Below are 19,212 nucleotides of genomic sequence, written 5' to 3'. Positions count from 1 at the left end.
TATTAATCACAGACTTGCAAAGGAACAGACCAAAGAGATATATCTTTGGATATATCTGAGGGAGAGTGAATTCTGCCAGCACATGCCCTTTGGATGCAAACTGCAACTCTTCCCTGAGTCTCCAGCCTGCCTACCTGCTGTTCAGATTTTGGATTTACCAGGCCTCCACAATTGCATGAGCCAATTCCTAAAAAAGAAATCTCTCTCTCTTTACATATATATATATATATATATATATATATATTCTGATCTCTTAGCTCTGAGCTCTGAATATTTTTGTCTGGGGGATTATTTCTTTTCTAATTGGTAAGTGTATTTGTTTTCTGCTGTTGCTGTAACTGCAACTGCAAAGGAACAGACCAAAGACCAATAGGATGTGTGTGTAAATATATATATAGTAAATATAAATATATTACTCAAAATCCATTGATTTTAATGCTAATCCTACCCAAAACAAACAAACAACAACAACAAAAAAACCATCACAGGAACATCCAGAATAATATTTGACCAAATATCTGGGCTTTCTAGCATAATTGTGTTTCATTTGCATTTTCCTAAATACTAATGAGTTTCCGCATCTCCTCATAAGTATTTCAGTCATTTGGGGTTCATCTAGGAATTGCATGTTGTTCATAACCTTTGTCCATTTTTCCATTGAAAAATAATAACATTTTATTTTTACTTGTTAATTTACAAAATTCTTTTATTCAGACATTAGTTTCTTGTTGGTTTTAGACATTGGAAGCATCTTCTGCATATCAGTCATTTGTTATCATTGTTCATGATTTCCACCTTAGAACAGAAATTTTTATTTTTTAATATAATTGAATCTATGCATTTTTCACCTTATAGATACCCTTATGGGGGGTTAAGAATTCCTTCTCCAACTGTAGGTCATAATGATATAACCTTTATTATTTTTATAGCTTTGCCCTTTACATGAAGTTAGAGAAATCCAGAGTCCAAATGTATTGTGTAAATTGGGATCCCATTTTATTTTTCCCATATAATAAATCAAGTTTCCTAACATGATTTATTAAACAATCTACACTTCTCTGTTGATTTTGTTGCCCCTAATTCTGTTACTATTTTCTATTCTGTTCTTTCTGTAGTTATTTCTCCTTATATATTCTGCATTTCAAATTTATCTGCTTTCTATTTTCTTTGATAAAACGTACCATATCCATTTACTTATTAATTCGTTCAATGTAACAATTTTTGATTTTGTTAATCTTCTCAATTTTTATTGTTGTTGTTGTTGTTGTTGTTGTTGTTCATTGTTATTTATTTTTATTGTTTCTTTCTTGGTTTGGGAATTTTGCTCTTTTTAAGAAAATTCTTAGCCGGGCGCGGTGGCTCACGCCTGTAATCCCAAAACTTTGGGAGGCCAAGGCAGGCAGATCACGAGGTCAAGAGTTCAAGACCAGTCTGGCTAACATAGTAAAACCCCACCTCTACTAAAAATACACAAAAAATAAGCCAGGCGTGTTGGTGTGTGCCTGTAATCCCAGCTACTTGGGAGGTTGAGGCAGGAGAATCGCGTGAACCCAGGAGGCAGAGGTTGCAGTGAGCCAAGATCACGCCACTGCACTCTAGCCTGGGCAACAGAACGAGACTCTCTCAAAAAAGAAAGAAAAAAAGAAAATTCTTGGATTGAATTATTACTTAGATTAATGTTTTTCTTCCTGATAAAAATATTTAGAACTATAAATTTCTCTGTAAATATCACTTCAGCCACATTCTACAAATGTTGAAATGTAGTATTTTCATTGTGATTCAGTTCTAACTATTCTGTAATTTTTCTTATAATTTCATTTGAACCAAAGAGCTATTTGGCAGTGTGTTAGTTTCCAGTTATAGGAAATATTTCTAGTCAGATTTTTTTTGCTGGTTTCTATTCTTCTTGCATTATAATCAACCTAGACTGCATAATATTAATTCCTTGGATTTATGATTCTCTGTGGCCTAATACATATTCAATATTTGAAAACGTTTTTTCCAAATTCAAAAAGGATGCATTTTCTCTGTTTTGTGGGTATCCAGTTCATATATATATAATCTTGGTCTCATTATTTATATTATTCAGATGTATATTACTGCTACGTCACTCATGCAAAATGTACTATTGGATCTTCTATTTTTGTCTGGGAGATTATTTCTTCTAATTGGTAAGTGTATCCATTTTCTGCAGTTGCTTTAACAAATTACCGCAAATTTGGTGGCTTAAAACTACAAAAACTTATTATCTCACAATTTGGAGGGCAGAAGTTCAAAATCATTTTCATGAGTCAAAATCATGGTGCCAGCAGCACCACACTCCCTCCAGTAGCTCTCACGGAGAGTCTGTTTTTTGCCTCTTTCAGCTCCCAGTGGCTGCTGGCATTCCTTGGTTTATGGCCACAGCACTCCAGTCTTTGCCTCTGTGGTCACGTCACCTTCTCTCCTTCTGTCTTATTAAATCTCCCTCTACCTCTTTCTTATGAGGACACTTATGATTATCCCAAATGATCCAGGATAGTCTTCTCATCTCAAGATTCTTAATTTAATCACATCTGCAAAGTCTTTTTTTGTTTTGTTTTGGTTTGGTTTGTTTGTTTTGCCATATAACACTGACAGGATCCAGGGATTAGGGTGTAAAAATCTGTGGGGAGGGAGGCATTTTTCAGCTTACCACAGTGAGTATAATCCATATGAACGAATTGTCATTACCATGATATTATGACTTCTTTCTACCATCTCACCTCATCTCATGATTCTCATTCACTGTGCTTTCTTTACTATACTTTATTCATATTTTTCATTTACTATATTTGCTTGCTTTTTAGTGGATGGATCAAATTTTCTCTTGCCGATTTAATGATTACAAATTCTATTTATATTCTTATAGTGATTGCCTTTGGGTTCTTTTACCATTTGACTAAGAATTCACAGCCTGAAGAAAAAGTTTACCCATAAGCACCCCAGCAGCCTATACTCTCCAGAAGCAACGCCGGTCAGGAGCTGCCCCTCTCCCCCTTCCCTTCCTTTTCTAGGCACCAGGAATAAGTCCCACTTGTTGAGCTTACTATGTGGCAGGCACTGTGCTAGGCCTTTAAACTTGTTACCTCATTTATCCTCATAACGACTCCCTGTAGTAGACATCTTTGTCCCACTTTTTCAAACGAGTAAAGAGTTTGGAGAGGTTAAAGAACTTACCCAAAATCACAGAGCTAGTATGTGGCAGTGCTGGGGGTTTAAACCACTGAACAGTACTGGGTCTATTTCAAATTTATGCTTTGTTGTGACAATATAAGATAAGACTGCATAGAGTCATGTCGAAGAGTTGCTTACTTCTTTCACAAATGCAGCTGATTTGCAAATGAAAACACACACTGTGTTCAAAGATGCCTGAAACAATCTTCTTGATTTTCCTATAACAATGCAGTAGTACAGTGGGGATACTACGGTTTTTAGAATCAAAAGAGTTAAATTCATCTGCTTCTTGATTCTGCCTCTTGCTGGAGAACTAAATTTTAGACAAGTCATATAAACCATCTAAGCTTCATCTTCTCATCTTTAAAATGAGGATAATGACAGTATCTACCTCATATAGTTTTTGTGAAAGCACTTTTTATGGACATGTTTTGTAAATGTATATATCTATTTAAATCTTGACTGCTTATTAATAAGCAAAATGAAACATAAAAATATACATGGAAGTCCTTGTTATATTGAAAATATTGTTAGAGGATTGACAATCAGGAAAATGTGGATTCCAATTTTATTTTTGCCTTGGTTTCCTCATCACTCACATGAAGAAACTCAACTAAACAATTTCTAAGGCTATTTCAGCTCTAGTCGTCTTTGAGTCTATTCACACAGACTGTATAGAACTTGAGCTGGCATTGCAATTTTTGCTTTGTTTTAGTGCTACCCAGAAAGAGAGTATTTATGGAGATGAATAACAACAGTGGTAGGTTGTGTGTTTGTCATGTTTTCCTTGACATCAGGATAATGGCCACAGTGAGATTTTATATTCAACTTTACTGTCAGGGTGCTGCCCATTGGTCAGATAGCAACTCCTGGGAAAAGCACTGAGATTATGTGAGTTGAAATATTACCTTTTAGCTCAGCTAAACAAGCGAAGTGGAAGCATCTTATTTAAGTTTTAATTGGAGCAGTCTGTCAGTGCTCCTGTTCACAGAGGCGGCAATGAAACCCAACAGTCGACAGCCCTAAATCATCATCTTTGGAACTGGCTCAAGAAGGATATGCAGTATTATAACATAATTTTAGGTCTAAAAGGTGAAAAATATCTACTCTTTTATAAAACAAACAACAGAATCTTCTTGACTGGTGGGGAAAAGTGAAAAGGTTGAAAGTGGTCTATATCAAGTATAAGTAGGAAGAAGTGAGGTTTTTAGGATAATTACAGAGGAACATGCATTTAACAGGCTGAGAAACACTGCTCGAAAGAGAGAAAATAAACTATTCTTTAAATGTTTTCTGTTTAATTGAGTTAGGATTTTGACCAACCACAGATCCGGAACTAAAAAAGAGCACATATTTAATATGAGGATTCAAGAGAAGTGCCTCAAACTAAATAGAGATGATCCACCTTGAAAAAAACTCGTGACTCAACTCATGGCGGCCAGCACCAAGGGCTTCATTACTAACAATGCCCCCTCATATCCAGAATCCATGCATCCCTCAGCATATTTGTGATTTCCTGTGATGGAAATTTATTTTCAATGTTCCCTTTCTTTCAATGTTCAGAACGAGTCGTACTGGGTACCTGAATAAAAGCCATTTGCAAACATTAAATTTCCATTTCTCTTCTTGGCTGACCATAACAGAATATTGTAAAGAGCTTGTCTCCTGATACCTGCACATTGTTTCTCAAGTTGCCACTTACCGTATTTATACTATGTAACTAGGCAGCTGACTGCTCTGTTCTTGTTGTGCCCTTTGATTACAATAATTACCCTCGAAAAGTGAGGGTAATTATTCTTAGATTAGAATTTATACCCTACTTTGGGCCATGGTAAACACCTAGTTACTTCTCTGACAAAAGAAATAATTATGCTGTTTCTGTTTCCACTCCACGTTATGTTTTGAATCCTGAATAGAACACTGATTTCACAGTGTTTTGGACAATATGTACAATTTTGAGGCACAGCGTCCTTGTTGACCACTGTTAGCAAGCACATTTATTATGCTTCCCCAAAATGAATTTCAGATTGAGATTAAGCCGAAATTCATGAAGTGCCTTCTCTAAGTTCCCACTGCCCTAAGCACTTTTACAATCATGGATCGATATATTGACAGGATGTTTGGTGATCAACTTAGTGGAGGTAGTTAGATTCGGAAACAGTACAAGTAAGTGGACCTTGTTTTCAAGTGTTGGTTCCAGTGCCTTTAAATCAACATTATCACAGGTAAAATTTAGGAAATCTGAATAAGATCAGTGGATTGTATCAATGTCAATATCCCGGTTACCATATTGTACTACAGTTTTACACATTGTTACAACTGGGGAAAACTGGGTAAAGGGCACATGAGGTTTCTCCATATTATTCCTTTCAACCGCACATGAATTATCTAAATAAAAATTTCAACTACAGTCCACATTGCCTACATGATTATTTGCACGGCATTCATTGTGTGGAGCTTGCTAATAGACACAGACAGAATCAACCTTCACTTTCTGAACATCTGTTTCTAAGTCTCTGAATGTTTCTGTCATTAGAGAAGATTATCTCTCATTTACTCCAAATACCTGGTACTTTCCCAACTACCATACCTTAACTGGAAATATCCAGGGGATAAATATATTCTTGGACATAAACTTGGTTAGATGGATTACCCATCTAAGTTTATCATGCTGGTATTGTATCATGATTTAGTTTTCTATAAGGTCAATTTTGCTTTTTGTTATTGCTTCTGCTGCCATTTTAAATTCTATTAGTGGTACTGCTTTCTTAAATTATTTCCTTAGTTCTCCATAAGCTCTCTGAATCCCATAGTTTAGGGATTTTTTTGGAGGCTTCCTCACAAAAACATGACTGGTTATTAATTCAATCTCCAGTTCCTCTCTCCTCCCCCAAAGGATGGGTGGTAGGACTGAAAGTTCCAAGCTTCTAACCATGGTTTGGTGTTTCTGGTGACCAGCCCCATTCTGAAGCTATCCAGGAGCCTACCCAGAGTCATCTCGAGAACAAAAGATGTTCCTATCACCCAGGAAACTCCAAAACATGTAGGAGCTTTGTGTAAGATGCTCTTATCACATCCATCACTCAGGAAATTTCAAAAGTTTTAGGAGCTCTGTGTCAGGAATGAGGGACAGAGACCAAATATATATTTCTTATTATGTCATGGGCAAGGGGGTATAATGTGGTCTCGCTCAAGATGTCTTCCCTACTTTGGGGCCAACTGACCATATTACTAAAAGGTAATACCATATCCCTGAGGACTAAGAGTGTTATGTTTTATAAAGGTATATGTGTTTTCTAAACATGACCATCTTAGCTGCTATTTGCCAACATCTCTATAAATAGTCCTGAATAGATTTATTACTTTCCCCTTTTCCAAGGACTACAAAATGCAAGAGAAGATTCTTAGAGAAACAATCAAATCTCTCTTAACCAAGCTAAACTCTTTGCCAACTTGGGGTCTTCCCACATGCCATTCCCTCTTCCTAAATGCTAGTCCCCAACTTTTCTCCTTGCTAATTCCTGTGGGTCCTTTGGTGATCAGCTTGCATACCTTTGCCTAAGAGATGCCTTCACCATTCAGTGAAATTTAAGCTTCTTTTTGTTATTTCCTATCAAAAGGCTCTGTTCTTTTTTGTTTAGGTTTATTTGTTTAATGCCCGTCTGCCCCACTAGCTGATAAGTTCCATGAGCATATGGATCGTGTCTGTTTACTTCACTACTGTCTACCTAATGTTTGTCACGGTGCTAAACACTCAGTAAATATTTGTGGAATGAATGAATGGACAAGCTAAGGAGCCAGAGACTCTGTTGTGTTGACTTTTTCTACGTTTGCCTATTCCCAAATTCCCAAGGAGAACAGATACCAAGTGCTGTGCAAACATTGATTATCATTACTACTATTTTATCTGAACTTTTGGAATAAAATCTCCCCCCAAATTAGGGGCAGTCTGTATTTTATAATGTTTTGATCCAGAAGCCACACAAAGCCCTGTCTTTAGATGGGAATCTTTATAATGTAGTATAAACAGCATGGAATTTATGTCCAAAAACGTAAATGTGGATTTAGACTACTGAATGTGGTTGGGCAACCTATTTAAATAAACTTAGCTCTAATATGCATGACTGTAAGAAACAATATGGCCTGCTTGAATCTTTGTTACAAGGATAAAATGAAATAAAGAAAATACTAAATATCTACTACTACAGTTAAAAAGGGATTTCATCTTAATTCAGACCAATTGATAGTGGTTTCCTGGAGTGCTGTGCTGAGAATCGTGAGGCCTTATCGGGGTTCAGTGAAAAGAGTGCCCATGATTGATTAGCAATGGTGGCCAAGAGCAAAGAAAAGAGAGCGGTGGAAAGTATACCCTGCATATACCAACTGACTAGCAAATGGTAGATATATAATGATTATTGGTTATTGTCCTTCTTTGCTGCTATAAATTCTAAGTGAGTCTGAAATAAAGATAACCATAAAACATCTTAAAACCTAAAGCAAAAAACTAAGGGCAATTGAAGACTTGTTAAGGTTAGGCCAGAAGGAAACATGACTTTTAAAAGATAGGTAGAGTTACGTATCAGTTCTAATAACATGTATTCATAAAAATCCAGGTACAATTCGGCCCAAGGTCTTTGTGTCCTGGCAGTCAGCCTCCCTCACCCTGTGGAATGGTACAAGTGACTCACAATCGTGAGTGTTCCCATCATAAGCAGCACAAATCTGAACAGCTGTCTTGTGACAAATGGAGCACAAAACTCCAGGCTTTTAGAGGATTCTGCTTCTGTGAAGATAATTGATGGGCTTTTGTAAGTAGGTTAGTAAGTAGTACATTTGAATTTGGCACAGGTGTTTTCATGCAAGCGTAGCAGTGATCAGCCAGATAAGGTAAGAGGGTAAAATATCATTTAGCCCTTGCCACAAACGACAGCTAAACATGAAACCAGCTTGAAGAGTAAAAGCAGATCATTTAGAGTCGTGGGAAACATGAAATAATTGGTTTAATTTTCAAAGGTATTCTGATGGGTCCTCAAAGGACCCTGAACTAAACCAAATATCAGTCTGTTAAAATGCCGATATTTATAATTATGCCCTGTCTCCAACTATTTCAAATAAACTTGGTGTGAAAGAAGAAAACACTTATTTTTCTCTCCTAAATCTTTGTGAGCTTTTCCTAGGGTTAATTACTAAAAGTTGTATATGACTGAATGAGAATAGTTTTTTGGCTGTTTTGTTCTGCCAGTGAGGGCAGCCCACATCCACCAGAAGACTCAGTCAGCCCTACCTCCAGACAGACCCTATCACCTCATTCCTGCTCCAACACCACCCTCTAGGAAGCTGCTTTGATGTGTGTATTTCAGTGGTCCTTGGCAGCAAACAGTTTGACCGCCACAATTTAATGCTATTTGTAACAGTTTGTTATAATGCCAAGGATAAGAAGTGATTTGAGGGAGATTCAGAGAATGACACCCCTGAAATAAGCTCCTTATCCTCATTTGGTGAATCTATGAGGTACCGATTCAGAAAGTCAAATAGGGCCCATCATCATATCAAAGGTCTTGCCAGTAGTGACTGAGTTAGAGAACCTAGACGCAAGTCTCCTGATTTTAATGCCATCCTTGTTCCTCTGTGCCTTCCTGCCATAATCAAGTTCAGAAAAGAAGGACAGCCTCAGGCTTACAAAGGAGCATCTACATTTCCAGGCCCAGCTCTGCCACTGTCTAGACTGTGTCAAGCAAGTCGCTTAATCTCTCTGGTTAATGAAAAGGTTAGGACAAGGTGATCTGTGATGTCCCTTCCAAATTGGACACTCTAGTCTGTAAAGATTGATCCAGGTCTCCTGTTTCCTCCTTAACACTTTTTTTCTTTCTTTTTTTTTTTTTTTTTTTTTGAGATGGAGTCTCGTTCTCTCACCCAGGCTGGAGTGCAGTGGTGCAATCTCAGCTCACTGCAAGCTCCGCCTCCCAGGTTCATGCCATTCTCCTGCCTCAGCCTCCTGAGTAGCTGGGACTACAGGCTCCCACCACCACGCTCGGCTAATTTCTTTTGTATTTTTAGTAGAGACGAGGTTTCACTGTGTTAGCCAGGATGGTCTCAATCTCCTGACCTCGTGATCCGCCCACCTCGGCCTCCCAACCTCCTTAACATTTTAAGAGAGCTCTGTAGTTTCTAGGTGCTAGCAGTCACACAAGTTCTCTTCAATATGTGGCCTCAAATAGGCCACCCTTGAGACAGCCTTGACTGGGTCCCTTGAAGAAACAACCCTGAATTTTGCAGCTCAGACTCACTTCCATAGAAGAAAGTCAGTTTCATCCAGAGCCTTCAGAGAAGATCAGTAACCTCCAAGAATGCTCCACGGAATCTGATCTGCAGCACTGTTTCCTGTGTTCTCTGTCTTTTACCTGCACACTGTGGACAGCTTTTGTATTAGAAGTGTCTTTGAATTTCCACAATACATAGATTTGCTGTTTTGTTGAGTAGTATCATTTGGAAGGCCATCTAAAATGTCTCATTTGGTATTGCTAGAGGACTACATGAATTTTAGATAGTATCCTAAATGGCATCAATGAACTATTAATGCAGCAATTTAAATCCCAAACATTGCTTGTGACCTTGATGGATGCATGGCACATATCCTAATCACTCATCTAAGACCTTTCTCAAATGGAGCAATAGCAATGAGGGATCTTTACATGGCAAGTATCCAGGCACTGTGTATTGTCAGACTTGCAGGATGCTTGTGTCAAGTCTGCTTTAAGATAACCTCAAAGCATATGAATCACAGAAAGCAGGTTTGCTGACCTCCAACTCTTAATAGACCCCAAAGCAATTATTTATTTTTTTAAAAAAAACACTGCGTGCACTACAATTCTAAGATGGAGAGAGAATTAAGGTGTTTGTCACTGGTATTTAGGAGATGATTTTCACTTTCAACTGATGTCCAGCTTTGTGGGTTGCTTAAAATATGATGCCACTGTCATCTCCAGAAAGTCAATGCATGTAGAAATGCTTTAACACCCAACATCCACATGTTCATGAGCACATTCACTTGAATCTCAGCACGCATCTGTACACATAAGAAAGACAAAACAGAAGGAGAGAAGTAGCTCTCACCAGTTGAGCTCTCAAAGGCCTAGCCACAGAAAAGAATGAAAGACCCTTGCGAAAGCAGCAGTGTTTTCACAAGACAATTGTTCCACAGAGGTGGCCTTGATCAGAGCAGGTTCAGGTGTAATATGTAATTTACAATGTCCTCAACATAGGCCAGGAATTATGTTGGCTGAACCATTAGTTCTGTTATCATCATGGACATGTGAATAATCATACCCCCAGCTTCTGCTGTTGGTTGTTTTGGTTTGTTTCCTCTTTTTCAAGATCTCTGTGGAAAGAGGTAGCTGTTGGCAGGAGCAAAAAGATGTACCAGCACAGCCACCATCTTGGGAAGACACTCTAGTAACAACAGTTTCAAACTTGCATGTTTCATTGATCTACTCTTATACTGATGACTCCTAAATCTTTCTATCTCACCCTCAACTTTCTGCTATGCTCTAAGTTATTATTTCCATCTGTTTACTGGAATTATTATTTCCATCTGTTTATTACCTAGATATCCTGTAGTCACATCAAAATCAAAATTCCCTTCCTAAACGGGCAGTACCGTCTGTGCTCATCATCTTGGAGTATGACACCATGGCTAGAAAGCTCAACCAACTCCCCCTCTCTTTTACTTTCACTTTCAGTGATTCACTCAATATGTTCAGTTTATCCCCAAAATGTCTCAACAGTCTCCTCCACCCATCCATCGCTTCTGGTGCTGTGTTAATCCAAATAACATCAGTTCTTGGGTCTAACATAATCATCATGTTTCTGAGGTCACCTATATTCCAGGATGACCCTTCTGAAATGTGGATCTAATCAGGCACTCTCCTGCTGGAAAACCCTCACTGGTCATTCATTGCTAACAGGCTTACATGTCGGTTTTGCTGAGCAACACTGATCATTTTCAGTGCTGGCTCCTTGTCCCATCTTCATCTTCACATATTGCTTTGTATCTAGAGGGCATTCAACAGATTTGATGACGTAACTTGGCCTACCTCTCACAAACAAGTGGAAAGAGCGTATCTAGAGTTATGATCCTAAGGTGAATCTAAGGGGTTGTAGGTGCTGGGTTTTAACGCCCAGGAAGGAATGTTTTAAATCTCTTCTCCCATCACCTGTCACTGGCATGGCTCTGATTACCCTGTGAGCCAGGGGCTTTATGTTCCAATCCTAAAGGAAGTTTCCTGCTGAGGAAGAGCAGAAGAAATAGAGCTGGGATTGGAGGTTCCTAGACTGTGACAGTATAGAAGGCTGTTATTACTGACTGTGCTAACCAAAAATGCAAATGCTACTGCCTTGAATATTCAGCAACAAAAAAAGTACAGGGTTGCTCCTGGAAGATTATTTTCTGATGTTAACCTTACACAGCCCTCCACTCCACATGTCTTACTACGTATTTCCTGTTTTTCTACTCCTTAATGAAAAGATATATCTGGAATATTCCAGGTTTGAAATCAACCTACACAATTACATTAAGAAATTCATTACGTAAATGTTGACATTAGAATAAGGGGTTATTGGAAAGAAGGATATACATTTCAAGACAACAGACAGATCACTCAATAGAGACATTTTTCCTCCCCTGGAAAAAGCATATCCTACAATCTGTAGCCACAGCAGTTTATTTGAATCAGAGACTCTTACCCTGCTGGTTTGGAGGTGGATCTCAGGAAAGCAGGGGTGGCCTTTCAGTCTCATCCCAGTCATAGCCATGCTTATTATTAACTCCTTTAAAAAATAAGGAGGAGACTGAGTGCTATGGTTTGAATGTGTCCCCCAAAGTTCATGTGTTGAAAACTTAATCCCAATGCAGTAGTGTTGAGAGATGGGACCTTTAAGAGGTGATTAAGCCACAAGACCTCTGCCCTCATGACTGGGTTAATGCCAATATTATGGGAGTGAGTTTGTTATCTTGGGAGTGGGTTCCTTACAAAAGGACAAATTTGGTTCCCTTCCCTCTCTCATGCGCATGTGATCTTTTGCCCTTCTGCCACGGGATGATGCAGCAAGAAGGCCCTCACAGGGTGCCAGCACCTTGATATTGAACTTCCCAGCCTCAGGAAATGTGATAAATAAGTTTCTGTTCTGTACAGATTACCCAGTCGCAGGTGTTCTGGTATAAAAGCACAAAATGGATTAAGACACCTGCACTCAGGTTCAACCCCTGTGGACATGCACATGGCCAGACCTGACAGGGTCCATTTGTGAATTACACATAGCTACTATTCTGTTTCATCCCAATTTGAACTAAAGGACCAAAAGCCAAGCCATTAGTCATTTTAGAATATAAATGGAATTTCATGTTCCTATGACTGATTGGTCTTGATTTATGAAAAAAAGAAGGACTCCGTGAGGAAAAACAACAAGAATCAAATATACATCCTCTCCAGGACTCATAAAATGAGATGTAATTGGTCTGGGCCTCTGCTCTTTTAGTGCTCTGTGTAATCTTAATATCTTTAAGAAACTAAAAGCTTCTTTTGTAAACCTGTTTGGGCTTAATTGATTATCTCAAGGTCAACGTCAATGTATTTATGTTTCATTTTCCCTTTTACAGACCAAACAACAGTGCAAGCTCAAGTGCTCACACATATATCAAATACCAGATATAAAAACAGCATGTAAGTAACATGCTAGTTAACTAGTAGCTGAGGGGAGGAGCAGAAGCTAGGTACTTGTATGTGCTCAGTGAAATGGGCCCAGGCTCATTCATATACAAAATATGTACACTTCAATTTCCTTAACCTTAAAATGGACCTTGTACAAATATACTACAGAATTACAGTGTATCTTAACTAATGTAGGGCTGGGTGGTTTTTTTTTAATATCAAGTTAACATCACTGCTAAGCAGTACCATGTGTACCAAAAAATATCAAGACCATGTGTATAAAATAGAGTCATAAATCTATCTGCCTCCAAAAAAATTATAGTTCCTCTTTGTTTGGACCAAATAACCATATCACTACTTATGAAATTATTGTTGAGCATCTAATATATGCTAAGCATTAGCCAAATAAATCAGTGGACAAAATAGTTATGGTCTCTACTTCCATGGAACTTACATTCAAGTTAGTGTTATAATCCAAAAATTAAATAAAATAAGCAAACAAAATGATCACAAGTTATGGTAACTGCCTCAAAAGAAACAATGAAGGGGTTCAGGAATCAGAAGCAACATAAAGATCATAGAGTCCTTCTTTTGTATTCTACAGATAAGGAAAGAGATTTCCTTTTTCAAAAAAACAGGTATACTATAGTTTATTTTCAAACATAATTTTTCTCTCTCCAGTTCCCATTTTTACTAAAGACAAATTATAGGACAGATTTATTTATAAAAATAAGTGTTAGTCTTATTATACTTGGCCTGAGTATTTGCATAAAATCAACAAGCATAATTATTTGCCATATAGGCTCTTTTTTTTAGTTGGTTTTGTTGGAACTTTATTCCATAAGGAATCTTAGTTAGACTTTTCAAAGCTTTTAGCCAAGCCACAGATTTATCTGTGCCTGCAAATACCTGTTGGTGAGGTTACAGAGAAAAGGGAACACTTATATACTGTCGGTGGGAGTGTAAATTAGTTCAACCATTGGGGAAAGCAGTGTGGCAATTCCTCAAAGACTACCATTCAACCCAGCAATCCCATTACTGGATATATACCCAAAGGAATACAAATAGAAATTATAATTATTCTACATGCACACATATGCTCACTGTAGAACTATTCACAATAGCAAAGTCATGGAATCAACCTAAATGCCCATCAATGGCACAGTGGATAAAGAAAATGTGGTATACATTATGGAATACTATACAGCCATTAAAAATGAGATTGTGTCCTTTGTAGGAACATAGATGGAGCTGGGGAGTATTATCCTTAGCAAACTAATGCAGGAACAGAAAACCAAACAGCACATGTTCCGACTTACAAGTAGGAGCTAAAGGATGAAACATGGACACAAAGAGGAGAACAACAGACACTGGGGCCTACTTGAGGGTGGAGGTTGGGAGAAGGGAGAGGATCAGAAAAAATAACTATTGGGTACTAGGCTTAGTACCTGGGTGATGAAATAATCTGTACAAGCACCTGTGACATGAGTTTACCTAAATAACAAACATACCCCTGAACCTAAAGTAAAAGTTTAAAAAGATATATAAATAAAAAACATTTAATTTTTTTAATTTTAAAGAATCAGAGTTGATTTATAGAGCAAATATAAGACCCTTAGGAAAGCTACCTCATACTTTGTCTACACAGTCCCTGTGCAGCATTCCTAACCTGTAGTAAGTACAGAATGTCACTTTCTGACAGGCTCAGGAGCCCTAAATTGTCTTGGGGCCTCAAGGTGAGGAATTCACCTAATTATTCAGGAAACAGATTTCCTGGTATGCCCAAGGTCATACAATAACCTTACAATCCCCTCATTTGACAGATGAAGTAACTATCAAAACTACATTCCATGCAAACACAGAATTTTAGCACCAACCAAATTACTCACAGTTTTGATTCAAACACATTCACGTGGCATTCTCATGTAATTATGACTCCAGTGCATGGAAAACAGTGTCCTGGACACTGTCACCAACCATCTGGCCATTTCTTTCAGGTCTTACATTTTGTAAGACTCTCATGCATGTCAATAAATTTGTATGCCTTCTCCTATTAATCTGCCTTTTGTTAGGTGATTTTTGAGTGAACCTTCAGATGGAGAAGGCAAAGTTTATCCTTGGCCTCTATACTGCATTTTGCTTATCCACTCATGCATGAATGGACACTTGGGTTGTTTTCATATCTTGGCCACTGTGAATAATGCTGCAATGAACATGGGAGTGCAAATATCGCTTCATGATCTGATTTTAATTCTCTTGGACATATACCCAGAAGTAGAATTGCTAGATCATATGTTAGTACTATTTTAAATATTTTTAAAACCCCATACTATTTTCCATAGCTGCTGCAACAAACAGGTATATTTCATGTACTCTATCCTATACATTGTGCTTAGCACAGAGGACACAAGCAAGACCAACCCTGCCTCAGGAAATGTAAAATCTGTTTATGGAGATATATATACAAATAGGTAATAGCAATTAGAGTGGTAAGATGTTCAGTGATGTTACTTACAAGATGTTAAGGGAGCACTGAAGGGAGTTGGTAAAGGTTCCTTGTAGCTGAAGAATGCACAGGAGCTGGCCAAGTGAAGAAGGGTATGACACTTGTATTAGTAAGAGAAAGCAGATGAGCAGAAAGAGAGTTGTCCAGAACCATGGAGCTCCAGAGAAGACCACCCCCACAAGCACACACTGCTGATTGTCAGTTGTGCCCTTTATGCCTGATTGCATCCAGTACCACCAAGCCCAGCCAGGACACCCAACTAATCTCATGCCTTATACAGCTCTCAACAGCTCACACTGACCTCATCTCCTGCTTGTCCCTGACTCCTGAAACACTTCACTATGGCTTCACTGACACTTTATTCATGTTCAATCATTATCAAAATCCCTTCTTGGAATATTTCCTTCACTGCTTATTTTACTAAAACATGCTCTGCCCAAGATCTGCTTCCTCCATGGCCCTCTCAAGTGGTGGCTATTTCCTAGCTCCCCAGCTGTCCACACTGGGCATGGAGATAGGGTAGAGTCATTTTTGTTTTTTTGTTTTTTGTTTTTTGCTGTTTCAAGATCATGCTCGTCCCTCCCTTCTCTGCTCTTAAAAAAAACAATAAACAGCTTTTGCACTCACATCAACAGGTGATCCCCAACTTTCCCCTCCTTATTGCAATTAGCTACACCTTCCAGGTCATTCGTTCTTAGTGTTTTAAGATTGTAGTTACCAGCTCACTGTCACTCTCACCAACACAATCTTGTTACTTTTTTCCATTGTTATTATCCTTGTGTGTCTTAGTTCATCCTTGCTGCTACAACAAAATACCACAGACTGGGAAATTTATAAATTTATTTCTTACAGTTCTGGAGGATGGAAGTCCCAGATGAGGTACCAGCAGGTTCAGTATCTGGCGAGGACCTATTCCTCATAGATGGTGCTGTCTAGGTGTCCTCATATAGGCAAGTACGGAAGGAAGTGGGAGGCAGATCTCTGAAGCCTCTTGTATAAGGCATAAACCCTACCCATGAGGGCAGAGCCCGCATGACCTACTCACCCCCTAAATGCCCACCTCTTAATCACATTGGTAATTAAGTTTCAATGCATGAATTTTGAGGGACAGTTTCAGACCCTAGCAATGTGGATGATGCCCTAACACCAAGTGCTTTCATGTCTAACCTCTTTAATGACCTTGTTCTCCCCCATCTCAGCAACCCATTTCCGTGGTCATTGCCTCAGCCTTGTCATTACCAATAACAGAAACCTCTTCATAACCTCAGTTTCAACAATCTCCCTCTCTGACCATCACCCACTACCTTTCTTGCTCACTAGGCAACTCTCCTCTAACAATTTTTCAACCCCACTGGCCCTTCAGGCATTGATCTTATTCTCCATGTCTTCATGTTCTCACTTGCATCCTTTCCTAGCTTACCTTTCTTAGTCCATTGTTATAATCACTTCACTTTTGGCTTTCTTGAACTCACATGGAAAAACTCCTAACTTGTTTAGATCTGAGTTTCTACTTATTCTATACCTGCATCCAAGCAAACCAAGCCTTGTTGGAGAAAACCACATGATCATGCTGACTCGTCTATTAAATTGGTGACTACAAACCTTAAGTAGACCCTTAGAGTTGCATAACACTTCTATGACATTTACTGGGTCTATTCAATCTTCCGATCTTCTAGATGAAAATTTTATACCTTCTCTTCTCTCCTCAAATCTCTAATATTTCTTTCCATCATCACTCTCAGCTAACTTTGTTCCTGTTTCACTAGAGTCAGCTAAAGAGAACTTCCACATCCTCTCTCCACCACATGTACTCATCTACCTGTAGCTGTACCACATATTATATGTTTCATTGTGTTCCTAAAGGAAATGCCCCCACTCCTATCTAAGGCCAAATCCTCCACTTATTCTCTGAATCCTACCCACTGTTGCCTACTTAAGGACATTGCCAAAGAAGCTATTCCCCTCTTCTACTGTATCACCAAATTTTCCCTCTCCACTGAGTCATTCCAAAAGGACACCTATTTTAACGTCCTCCAATTTGATTTCATATCCACTTCAATCCACCATTCTGCTTCTCTACTCCCATTTGCAGCCAAACAGGAAAAGCTGTCTATATGCATTGTGTCCAACTCCTCTTCTCCCATTATCTTTTTCATTGACATAATACTATAAAATTCATAATTTTAAAGTGTGCAATTATGCAGTTTTAGTATATTCACAAGATTGTACAACCATCACATTAATTCCAGAACATTTTAATTGTCCCAAAAAGAAACCTCATACCCATCAGCAGTTACTTCTTATTTCCTCCTTCCCCCAGACTCTGGCAAGCCCTAACCTACTTTCTGTCTGTATGGATTTGCCTAGTCTGATCATTACATATAAATGCAATCATACAGTCAGTCACCTTCTTGTTGCAAAATCTAGTGACTAAGTCTCAATCCTCATCTTATTTAACCTGTCAGCAATATTTGACACAGGTGATTCTCCTCCTTGAAACACTTTCTTTGCTTTGTTTCCAGGACCCCACATTCTTTTGATTTTCCTTCTATTTCACTGGTCATTTCTCTTTATCGTTCTTCATGGGGTCCCCATTGAGTCCCTGATCTCTAAATGTTCAAGTACCTGTGGGCTTGATCCTTGGATCTGTTCTCTTCTCTATCCACCCTTATTCTCTTAGGGATCACATCCACTCTTGCGATTTTAAATTACATCTGCATTCTGACAATCCCCAAACTTCTATTTCTCACAAGAATCTCTCCCTCAACTCCAGAGATGGAACTTTCTCAAGGTGTCCATTTGAATGTCTAAAGTCATTAGACTCTGCAAATCTAAAACCCACTACTGAAGTCACCACCATATCCTGCTCCCCCTCAGTCTTTCCCATTTCAGTTCATAGTAACCCTATCCTTCTTACTGCTCAGGCCAAAATCTTTGACTTCTGAGGTTTCTCTTTCTTTCACATATCCATGCAAGAAAATCTTCTTGACTCAACTTCTAAAACATATACACAGTTAAAAAAATTCTCGCTACAAATCTAAAACCCACTACTGAAGTCACCACCAAATCCTGCTCCTCCTCAGTCTTTCCCATTTCAGTTCATAGTAACCCTATCCTTTTTACTGCTCAGGCCAAAATCTTTGACTTCTGAGATTTCTCTTTCTTTCACACACCCATGCAAGAAAATCTTCTTGACTCAACTTCTAAAACATATACACAGTTAAAAAAAATTGTCACTACATTCACCCCTGCTTTACCACTCAAAAGCATTGTCCTGGATTATTGCAATGACCCTGTAATTGGTCTCTCTGTTTCAAACCTCTGCCCATTCCTCCCAATACTATTTTCAACATAGCAACCCAAACAATCCTTTTAAAAAATAAGTTGGATCATATCACACTTCTGCTCAAAATCCTCCAAATGACTTTGCATCTCAGAGTAGAACCACAGTTCCTTATAATGGCTGACAAGGTCCAAAACAAAATGACTTTCGTTACCTCTCTGACCTCATCTCCTGCTCTTAGCCACCTCCCTCACTCCATTCCAAAGTTGCTACTCTTCAAATATTTCAGGCATTCCCCTGCCTCAAGACCATTGTATTTAATGTTCCCCTTGCCTGTTCTCTTCCTCCAGATTACCTGCATAGTGTATTCCCCTTTTCAAGTCTTCACTCAACTCCTCCTCAGTGAACCATCCTTTGAAATTTCTATTGATTCTCCAGCCCTCCCTGTACCCTTTCCCACCCCACTTTTCCCCATGCCATGTTCACCATCTTATATACCGTATATTTTACTTGTTTGTTTA

The sequence above is a fragment of the Pan paniscus genome, chromosome 6, assembly GCF_029289425.2.
Source record: "Pan paniscus chromosome 6, NHGRI_mPanPan1-v2.0_pri, whole genome shotgun sequence".
Classification (NCBI taxonomy): Eukaryota; Metazoa; Chordata; class Mammalia; order Primates; family Hominidae; genus Pan; species Pan paniscus.
This window is presented reverse-complemented; position numbering follows the sequence as displayed.